Source organism: Chlamydotis macqueenii, chromosome 1 (assembly GCF_036417535.1).
Source record: "Chlamydotis macqueenii isolate bChlMac1 chromosome 1, bChlMac1.mat, whole genome shotgun sequence".
Classification (NCBI taxonomy): Eukaryota; Metazoa; Chordata; class Aves; order Otidiformes; family Otididae; genus Chlamydotis; species Chlamydotis macqueenii.
Window position 1 is genome coordinate 75,858,243 of NC_141556.1, and position 10,544 is coordinate 75,868,786.

Genomic DNA, 10,544 nt, shown 5'->3' on the forward strand with positions numbered 1-10,544 from the left:
CTGATTTTACATTTGTTCTGTGAGTCACTTCTCAGCCTCTACATGCAAAAGCACAGAAGTCTCATTAAAGAGTAGGGATTCCTAGTTAGTTCAGATGATGAAAAATTTCCAGCTAGTGAAACAACCCTAATATACGCAAACTCTTTGGAAACAGTCTTGGAACTATTATTTTCACTAAGAAATACTACTCTCCCAGGGAGACAGGAGACTAGTTAAAATCATAAGAAATCCAAGAGAGTTTTCATCCATGCTTACTCTTTTTTTTGTATGCACTCCCTGTCACCAGGCTGCTTGCTTTAACAGATCCTCACAAATCTAGGCTAAGTATTTGACTTCTTCTTGTCCTTCCAAAGCTAATCTCTTTTGACAGCAATCCTTCTTAGTATACTGATTTTTTCAAGAGTTTTCAGTTGACTCAGGTGGTCAAGCTGTGGCCATGCATGGCTAATTATAGTGGAAGGGGAAAAATGAGTACATTGATTAACATTCTGCTCCCTTTGGAGAGACTAGGAAATGGCTTTGGCAGTTCCAGATTCTCTGACATCCTGCTGGCAGCTTACTGCCTGTGTTTTCTGAATTGCAATCATTTTTGAAAAATGTGGCTGATCCTTGACTGTTGACTGGGAGGGTGAGAACAGAGTTCCAGGGATTTGATGTTTTATGCCATTTTAAAAAGCTTTTCTGCACTGGGCCCCCTGTGGCCTTTCTCCATAGTAGACTTGAGCATTGCAGGCTTAATTACTCGCTCCGTTTTCGTTCTTGCACAGCAGCCGCTGCACAGGGCTCTGCGCTCCTGAGGACTCCAGAAGAATTGCATTGGATGTAATGACAGCCAGAAAGATCCAGCATTATACAACCGGTCCTGCTAAATGTGCCTGGGCTGACAACTTTACCTCTCCTTGACATTGTACTTATTCAGAGACAATGCAGAGAAGGCTCTGGAATACGTGCACAGAAACCAGGAGAGCCTTCGTTGGCTTATATTAAGACCTTAAACATGGGGTTTTTTTTCTTTAGAGTTCTGCTTCATCTTTATCAGACCCAACTGTTTTCTTCATGCTGTGACAATTAATTGGATTATTTTCATTTAAAGATCCAAGCCCACAAGATAACTGGAATGGAACAGAATTGTTTTCCTTTCTCTCTACTCTCCCTCATTAGTAGTCTAAAGAAGTGTGAGGCTGCATTAAGTTTGTAAAAATTTTGTTAGCTTGGAATCACTTTCTTCTCTTCTGCAGATGGAGATCGTGCTTAGATCATTATATTCCAGTGTGTGGTTGTGGTATATTAAAAGTGAAAAGGCCAGTTATATAATTTATGTTTTCAATTACCTTGATAGTGAAAAAGAAGGACGAAAAAGGTAAGTCTCACAAAGAAAAGCAGCAAAAAAAAGGAAGGAAATTACAACATATTTACATATTTTTTACTACAAAAGTAGCGTAAAAGGCTATCTAATCAAATCTCTGTGCTGGGAGTCTAAATTGGGAAGATGACAGTATCATTGCAAGCTCTGTCTGCAACACACATGAGATTTCAAAATGTCACTCCATTTACTACGTATGTCTTGACAGGGTGATTGTCTCAACGTCTTACGGGCTTGACCTGCAATTGCAATGGTTGACCAGCTCCTCTCCTTAGTAAACTTTGAAAATAGTTACTGAAATGCTAAAACTGTTGCTGAAATGCTCACACTAATTAGCACTTCAATTGGAAACCTTCAGAGGGTTGCTATCGAGAAGAACAGGAGAAGCGCACATTCATCTCTTGTGTTTGCGTTGCACACCAGCTGAACATTCAGGCAGATACCTACCGTGTAGGGCAATAGCATGGAGCATCACTTGTTCTTTATTGGCATGAAAGTGATCTTGCAGACACAGACCAGTACACTCGACATCTTCACGTGCCAGATTTAATTACACTGACTGTGCGTGTGTGTAGGACAGACAAATACACAGAGTCAGAGACCCCATAAAATTTATGTCAACCAAGAACTGATTCTTGATAGTTTATCAAGACTTCACCAGCAGCACAATTCATCTTTTACCAGAAAAAGAGTACATGTTCTGAATATTTATAGAGGGACTGTATGAGAGACATGATTAAACTGATTCTTATATGCCCATTTCAAATTAGAATTACACTTTGATTTTGAAATGTTCTGTCTAGAAACTCCTACTTCACATTAGATGAGACATGTGGCTAAGCAAATTTGCTAAGAAACATGCTCATTTAAGAACTGACCTTTGCCAAGTTATGAACTATTATTTTTATATTGCTGTAGATTTTAATTGATGTGTGCGAAATATCCAGACCTCAAGAGCTGACAACACTGCTCCTGCAAATAGTTCTCTCTCTCTTTGCTCTGCAGAGCAGAGACAAAGTTTACTGTTTATGGCCAAAATTGGAGAAGTGCCCTTTCTGCAACTTTGGCAGTAATCAGCACCTTCCTCACTATTAGCCTATAGATTTGAGGGAGGAGCAAATGTTTAAGAGAAGAACAACTACGCTAGAAATAGCAAGGGTTCAAACACTTGGCTTCAGTGCTGGCTGAGAGGCAACATCTCTCAAGACAGAAACAAATTAGTGTCAAAAATTCAGCAGAGACTTCTCATGTCTTCTCATGTCAGCAAGCAATATGGAAAATACCCTCTATACTGTTCCATAAGGAAGAGTCAATAATGAAAGACATCACAAGGACATCCTTCACACACTGGAAACAAAGGAGGAGCTGTGCCAATCTGTTAGTGAGTTGGGAAAATGTAGTGTGAACGTGCATGGACACCCAGGTACTGCTAAGGGGAACAGAAGTTGGAAGACAGTGAGGGAAAGGATGGCAATGTAAATCAAGAACGCAGCAGAGCAGGGGTTGCATCTTTGTGTGCACATTTAGGATGGAGTTTTCAGGCTTTCCATTATTCCACTGAAGTAGAGGGTAGTGGGGGAACAAGGCAGAGGAAATTAAATAATCAAAGCACTTGAGTAAACGCCAGGATTTCATCACCATCACCTCCTTCTTCTTTTCCAGACTCATGGTTTTGTGAGTTTTGTGAAAGTTTGGGAGGGGAGAGCTGATTTAAGATTTTTGAGCACTTAAGTTTGCAGTGCTACATTAGTCTTAGATTAGCTTAGCTTTGGGTAAGAAATATCTCCAAAGTTCTCTCTGGTGATCCCTTTACACTGTGCTTACTTGTTCCATCATGGAAACAGCAGGTCTGCTGTTGAGAGTCCTTGATCCTTGGAACTGTGGTTTTATCAGGCTATCTGTGACCCTTGCTCTAGCCTCTACTCTCACTAAATTCTTTTTCCCTTCAGTGCAGCTCCTCTGAGTTATCTACAGCTGGACCATGCATCTTAGCAACAGAGTGCCTGAACATGAATGCAAGCTTATGTTCTAAGCTTATACCAGCCACTTTTGCACAAATCTTTCATGGTCCTAAAACTTCTCTTTACAACCCATGATGTTTTATCCCACTTCCTTGCAACCCATCCTCTTAGCTTCCATACTGACTCCCTACTTTGAGCTACAGACTCTGAATCTAACTGTAAGTTTTGATTCCGCTGCAGCTGACCATCCATACATGAAGATATCAAGAGGGAGAGAGGCCTTCAGGCAGGAATCTCGTCACCTTGCATAGGCAAACTTCAGCCCCATTCTGTGTGACCAGACACTCAACCCTACCCTGTGACCTGAAGTGTGCTGTTTTGAGTTACAGTAGAAGAAATTTAGAAGGTCTAGTTCCAGCCAGGTTACCCTCCACGCCTCCTGTGCCTGTTTTGTTGTCACTGACTCTCCTATGAGAGCTACACTATGCTGTGATGCCAGCCACTGCTTCCAAGCAAGAATGTCCTCCTCCTAGGCTGCTCCAGAAGCCCATATTCAATGGGATAGCTCCTGTGAGTACAGAAACTTCAGTATTAGGCCTTAAAATCCATGCAATAGGGTGGAAAAACAGAGAACAGCATGTAACAGCAAGTTGCATCATTTTGTTTACATCTTGCTCCAGTTTCTTTTTTTTCTTGATTTATTTTAAGAGCTTTATGTCAGACACAAAAGCGGAACTGGAGAGCTATACAGCAAAGATGAGCAGAAAGCAAACATTAAGTAACAAACAGACTGTGTGGTAAGCTTGCAATACATGGATGATCTATGTATCAGGATAATGTGAAAATAACAATGGAGTGAGCAAAGAATCTACAGAGTATCTTTGCTAAGAGGAAAAAAGATATGGTCACTCCTGAAACAGTGTAAAAGCAGATCAAATATATTAACTAAGAATAAATACTCCTGAAGAACAGGAATATTTTTGTTAAATAAATTATTTTGTATCCCTGCCCTTGGCTGGAAAGATTATCAACTTAATTTTTCTCTAGAATTTTTTAAAAAAGGATGATGCTGACTATGCTAACTGATGAATATTGAACTTCCTTAATAATTAAAAATAGGTATTATTAGTGAGTGGTTTTGATAACTTTTTTGTTCCAGACTTTCTGTGGGTTTTTGTTTATGGAAAAAAAAAATCATGTATTAAATATATCTCTTGCAAGTCCATCAAGTTTTTTCTCCAAAGCGAATCCAGGAATAATATTTTAAGATACGACCTTGTATAAGTGAACTCAGCTATAAATATTTTAATTGCTTACAAAATGAATCAAATTTGTCACATCCTTAGCTCCTGCATGAGGAATTCAGTATCTCTGTGCCAGGAAAAACCATGCTGTGGGTTCCAAATTGCCTTCAAAAGTCGCAGCCAAGCCAGAAGTTCACACTAAAAAAAATAATAACACGTACATAGGAAAGAAGTCATTTTAATGGTACTGAAAATTGGCAAAATACTGGTTGTGGAAGGATAATTCTGAATTGCTAAGACATTCAGGATATGAGCTGACAGTCTGTAAGATGACTGTAGTAGTTTCATTCATTTTGTACAGCTGAATGAGTTGTTTTGTTCCTTAGGCTACACATATGGAAACCCAAATGGTTTCCCAGTGACATAGATGCTATCGATATAAAGACAATCAACTAGGCTTTCAGGAAAGTATAAAATAGAACCTTCTAAGAAGGGGTGTGGAGTTGCCAACAGTCTGTGGTTGCCTGTATGGAACAGAACTGGATTGTTGCAAATGCCTCCAAAAGGCACCTTATTTAAAAACTTAACTATTGTTACTTACTTGCTGAGATTGCTTAACTTTGTTACTATGTTACTTTGCTGTTACTTTGTTACTATTTTTAAGAGGCATAGCAAATGGCGTATTCTGCCTTCAGATTAAGAGGTGAGGCAAGTATATACCCCTCAATAAATTCATGGTTCTTCCACACCTTGAATAGTGAAATTCTGGTTTCTTTACTTCCAAAAACATAACAGAAAAGGAAAAGGTTCAGAGATAGGAAACAAGGATGGTGAAAAGTATGGAATGGCTTCCAGGCTAGGACTCTTTGGTCTGTAATAAAGACAACTGAGAAGGTATAGGATGAAAAAAAAAAAAAAAGTAGCACTATCAGAATGGATGTGGATCGATAGTTCACTGTCCATGCTGATACCCAAGCCAGGAGCCACACTGAGATGCTCTTAGGAACCAGTTTCAGGACAAGCAAAAGGATGTGATTTTCACACAACAGACTGTGGAACTCCCGTGCTCTGGGAATGCAAGATGTTTACAAGGTTTTAAGAGGAGACTACAAAAGCACTTGGAAGAGCAATCCCTTGGAGTCACTGTTTAGATAGATGACATCAGGCTCAGGATAGGTGGAGAGTTGGAGGGCTTTAAAGGAATCCACTGTGAATTTGTTCTGTCCTTCCTTTTTTCTTGGTGTCTGCCTATTACCATTGGGAAGACAGAAATGTGACATAGACAGAGCCTGGGTCTGAACCAGTGCAGACATTCCTATATTGTTACATCTTTTTAAATATTGATGACAGTTTCCAAAATATGGAGCCTGACTTAGGGAACAAACAGATGGGTAACGTTACTTCTGTGAATAGTCTCACAGAAGTAAGCCAAATCATAGAGTCATAGAATCATAGAATGGTTAGGGTTGGAAGGGACCTTCAAAGGTCATCTAGTCCAACCCCCCTGCAAGGAGCAGGGACATCCCTGACTAGGTCAGGTTGCTCAGAGCCTCATCCAGCCTGGCCTTGAACGTTTCCAGGGATGGGGCCTCCACCACCTTTCTGGGCAACCTGTTCCAGTGTTCTATAACTCGCATCGTAAAAAAATTTTTCCTAATTTCTAATCTAAATCTACCCCCCTCTATTTTAAAACCATTACCTCTCGTCCTATCGCAACAGGCCCTACTAAACAGCCTTTCCCCATCTTTCTTGTAGGCCCCCTTGAGGTACTGGAAGACCGCTATCAGGTCTCCCCGGAGCCTCCTCTTCTCCAGGCTGAACAGCCCCAACTCTCTCAGCCTGTCCTCATAAGAGAGGTGCTCCAGCCCTTTTATCATCTTTGTGGCCCTCCTCTGGACCTTCTCCAACTGGTCCATGTCCTTCTTGTGTTGGAGGTTCCAGAACTGGACACAGTACTCCAGGTGGGGTCTCACCAGGGCAGTTTCAGCGTTACCTAACTCTTCAAGAGTTTGCAGGCCCAGGATCTTGTTAATTTTTTAATTCAACTGTGAAACATTGCATATGAACTACAACCACACGTCCCTCCTTCTAGGTTTGCATTTTGCCTACTACGAAACTACATTTTCTTCTATGCCGTGGCATTTTCTAGGTATTTGATTCACTACTGTGCCCCACAGGATACAAGCAACTAAGGATCTACAGTACATTCAGCAGGTGTGAAATCTTGTTGGAATTATATAATAGCACGGTGTCATAAAGCACATTAAAATATTTTTGGTTTTTTTCTGGCCTTCTAAATATTAAACAACTAAAACATGTACTTTTGTTATTTAGGCAGATCAAGGAGCTACAAGTAAAATTTGGATTAAAAATAGTATCAATAGCAGCTAAAAAAATAACAATAAGACACTGGAAAATCTTTGTGAAGGTTTCTGTATGACTTGCACTATGCTTACCTAGCTCTGCATTATTTCTTGACAGCCTTAAAAGTTTTGGTATTTTTGGCTTATTTTGAAGAAATTCAACTGGTTTATATTGTACAGAAAAACAGTAAGAAAGGAAAGTCAGAATTGATTGCTAAGTGTTATATTGATTAAGCATTTAGTTGCAAACTACCTGTAATGCTTCCTGTGAATTAAATATTTATAGTTATTTCTGATGCTAAGAAGGATCCTTCATGGTTAAAAACAAAAAAAAAAAAAAACCCAAAAAAACCCCCAGAATCTTTCCAAGAGACATCTCCAGCATGACTCTGATATAGCAACTTGTATTTGTTACACCAGTCGACTGCAGAAGAAAGAAACATATGTCAAAACCTCACATAAATGTCCTTTCAGAGACAAGATATCCCTCTTTTGAATTACCATAATGAGGACAATACAGTTTTGGTTTGCTACAGACCTTCCCCTAAGTTTTTTGAAGGCTTCAGAGGTTCAGTGGAATTTGACAAGAGCTTTTGTGTTTACCTTTAATTGCTGTGCACCAGGGAGTATCCTGATGCTGCAGCCGGAACTGTCTGAGCAGAGGGTGCAGAACCTTTCACTGCTTGTTGCAACTTGCAGGACTTGAACATTATACAACGTGCAGAAGGATGCACATTTGTCTTGAGCAGAAATTTTGTTTCAAAATGCCCTGTGTTGCCTTTCTACATAGTGAATAGGGACTTGACATCTCTAAATTAAGGCTAACTCTGCAAATACACACAAACAGAAGTTACTGGGTGAACACCGCTGTTTACAACGTAAGTTGTATCACAGTTTTGGTTAAAACTTTACATATTACTGTCAACTCTCCACACTTCATCTGCCTGCACAGAAATTATTTGCAGGTTTGGTTCTGCCACAGTTCATTTCAGGATGAGCATTTGGTTGTAACTTTCTATGTGTGCAGACCTTCGAAGGCTAAAGACATGCTTAACTGTATTCACATTAGGTGTCCCGCGGACTTCAACTGCAACAGCGGTGATGCCATTGCAAGATCAACCTTCTATGTTTATAGCTATGTAAAAAAAAAAAAAAATTAAAATAAACCATATCTGTTTTGTAATGGAAAAAGCACTAACATAAATATTTTTACAGCTATATAAAAATAGAAACATGAATACTTAGTTTTTCCGTAGGTCTCTTAAGTAACACCCAGTGCTACTGTTACCATGTTGATCTCTTTTTAATTCCACTACTATTTAGGAAAACTCACGATTCTGATTTACAAGGAAAGTTACATGAAATTAGAACAAAAACATGTAGTGTAGATAGACATGTATCATTCGTCTAAAATAAGAGACTTGTTCTTCACATGCCAGTAATTTTTGCAGTCTTAGGAACCATTTGTTTTCCTTTCCTCTCATGAAAATAATTAAATTAATAGAAGTTTGCCCCACTTTCCCCATCACACACGCACATACACAGGACCAACAAAACTCAGTAATTTTCCACTGGCACAACGATCTTTCAGTGTCTGCCATCTGCTGTGCTGGCAGGACCCACAAGAGGAGTAGCAGCAGCAAGTCAGGAACTGTAACATCATGTTGTGAATATTCATTCAATTTTCATTGTCATGGCTGGTCCTCATTGTCTCCGAGACTGACCTTGCCTCCCCCACTTCACTTCAACAGCTTTAGAGCAAGGGAGCAGACAAAAGGAAGATACTGAAATAAAAATTCTCAAACATTGGAAATCCCCAGCCAAAATCAGTACTCATTCCTGTTGTGGGGCAAGAGGAAGTGTCTGTCACTCCCATTTACCATTGTTACTGACAAAGATTTTTAAGGACTTTTGATCTGGGAAGAGTGCTTTAGCGAAATATCGCTTTTCTAGATCTGTAACCAGTTTATTTTTAATTTATTTATCATAGGGTAGAGTGTATTTTCCCTTCTTGCTAATTCTTTTTCAGGGTTATGTGTCTGTGCTTTCAACACTGCAATATGGTAAATGGGAGTGCACAGCTTCATTACCGCAGGCTGCAAGCATGGAAACAGAGATCATGTATCACAAAGAGCAGTCCCTCTAGGAAGAACTCTCTCATTGATTCAAGTTAAAACATCCTAATTTTAGGCCTGTGTTATTTCAAACCTACCAAATCTAATGCTTCTGAAAACTGGTCTCAGCAGGTAGGTCCACAGTGCCCAGGGAGGCTCACGGTGAATTTCCTGGCTCTGCCTGCAGGTGAAGGGGATATGTAGATACACTTGCAGGTCCTGAGATTGTAAGATTGCTGGACAATAAACTTGCTTTACTGTACACAGCTCCTAAGACCCCTGTCTCAACATAAAGACTAATGAGGTAAAACAAATTAAATGCGGCTGCCAAGTAAGTCCTCTCCTTCAGTGACTATTCTCAAGGGAGGTGATGCACTCGGACAAACTTTTCACCAGCTTCCACGCGTTGCACGTGGCGACAGAAGCAGAAGACAGTAGTACACTGCCAGCAACTCTTCCCATTTGAGCTCAGAGATTTGCTTTCCAGTCAGCTGGCTTCAGAAGAAGTCTGTATCACTGCATCCTCGGGATAACAGCTTTCCCCCCGAGCGCTGCCGCTTCGTTTTACAACCAGGTAAGCAGTAAAACCAAAGCCAGGTTTCGCTTATCTTCTGCCTGTGCTAACATCCTTACCCTTGCACAGAAGGGCAGAAAAGGCCTGCAGACGCACTATTTCCACTTAATTCTTCTGGTTGAGCACCTAGGCACTCTCAAGGCCCGTTGAACAGTGCCCTCCCCACCGTAAGGTCTCTTCCCACCGGTGAACCTCAACCCGCCGCAGCCTCTCGAGAGCGGAGGTTTAAGCTGGCTGCTTAGACCGAAGGCAAGGGCTGTCTCTGAAGAGAATGGCGGCCCCTCCGGTCCGCTGGGCAGCTGTGCCAGCGGCTTGCGCTTCGGGAAGAGCCGGAGGCGAGGCCGCTCGCCCTCGGCCGCCGCTCCTTTCGGCCGTCTCGGCAGAGGAGCCAGGGGCTGCGGGACGCGACCGTTCCCGTGGCACCTGCCGGCGGAGCGGGGCGGGGCGGGGCGAGGCGCTGGCGGGCGGCGGGAGCAGCCAATGGCGACCTGGTTTTGGTGGCGCCGGGCTCTCGCGAGAGCGGCCGGGTAAACATCCCCGGGCCGAGGCCCTCCCACCGCCCTGCCATTAGCGCGGGGGAGGGGGCCGCGCTCGCAGAGGCACCGGCTGCGGGGCAGCGAGAGCGGGGAGGAGCGGCGCGGGGAGGTGAGTGCTGTCGGGAGCCGGCGCAGCTCTCCGCGGTGGGGGAGCCCCTCGGCCAGGTCCGGCCCTCTCCGCTCCCCGGTGGCGGGGGAGCAGCCTTGCCGTGGTGCGGAGGGAGAAGGGACCCTGTCATTGGAGACTGGAAATCTCCCTCTGCCTTCGCTCTCCTCCTTCCTTCCCCCCCCCGCACCGTGAGGCAGCAGGAGCAGCCATAGCCGTAGAGTCGGAGGGAGGACAGCCGTAGTCCCGGCTGCCGCTCAGCCCGGGGAGAATCGGGGGATGG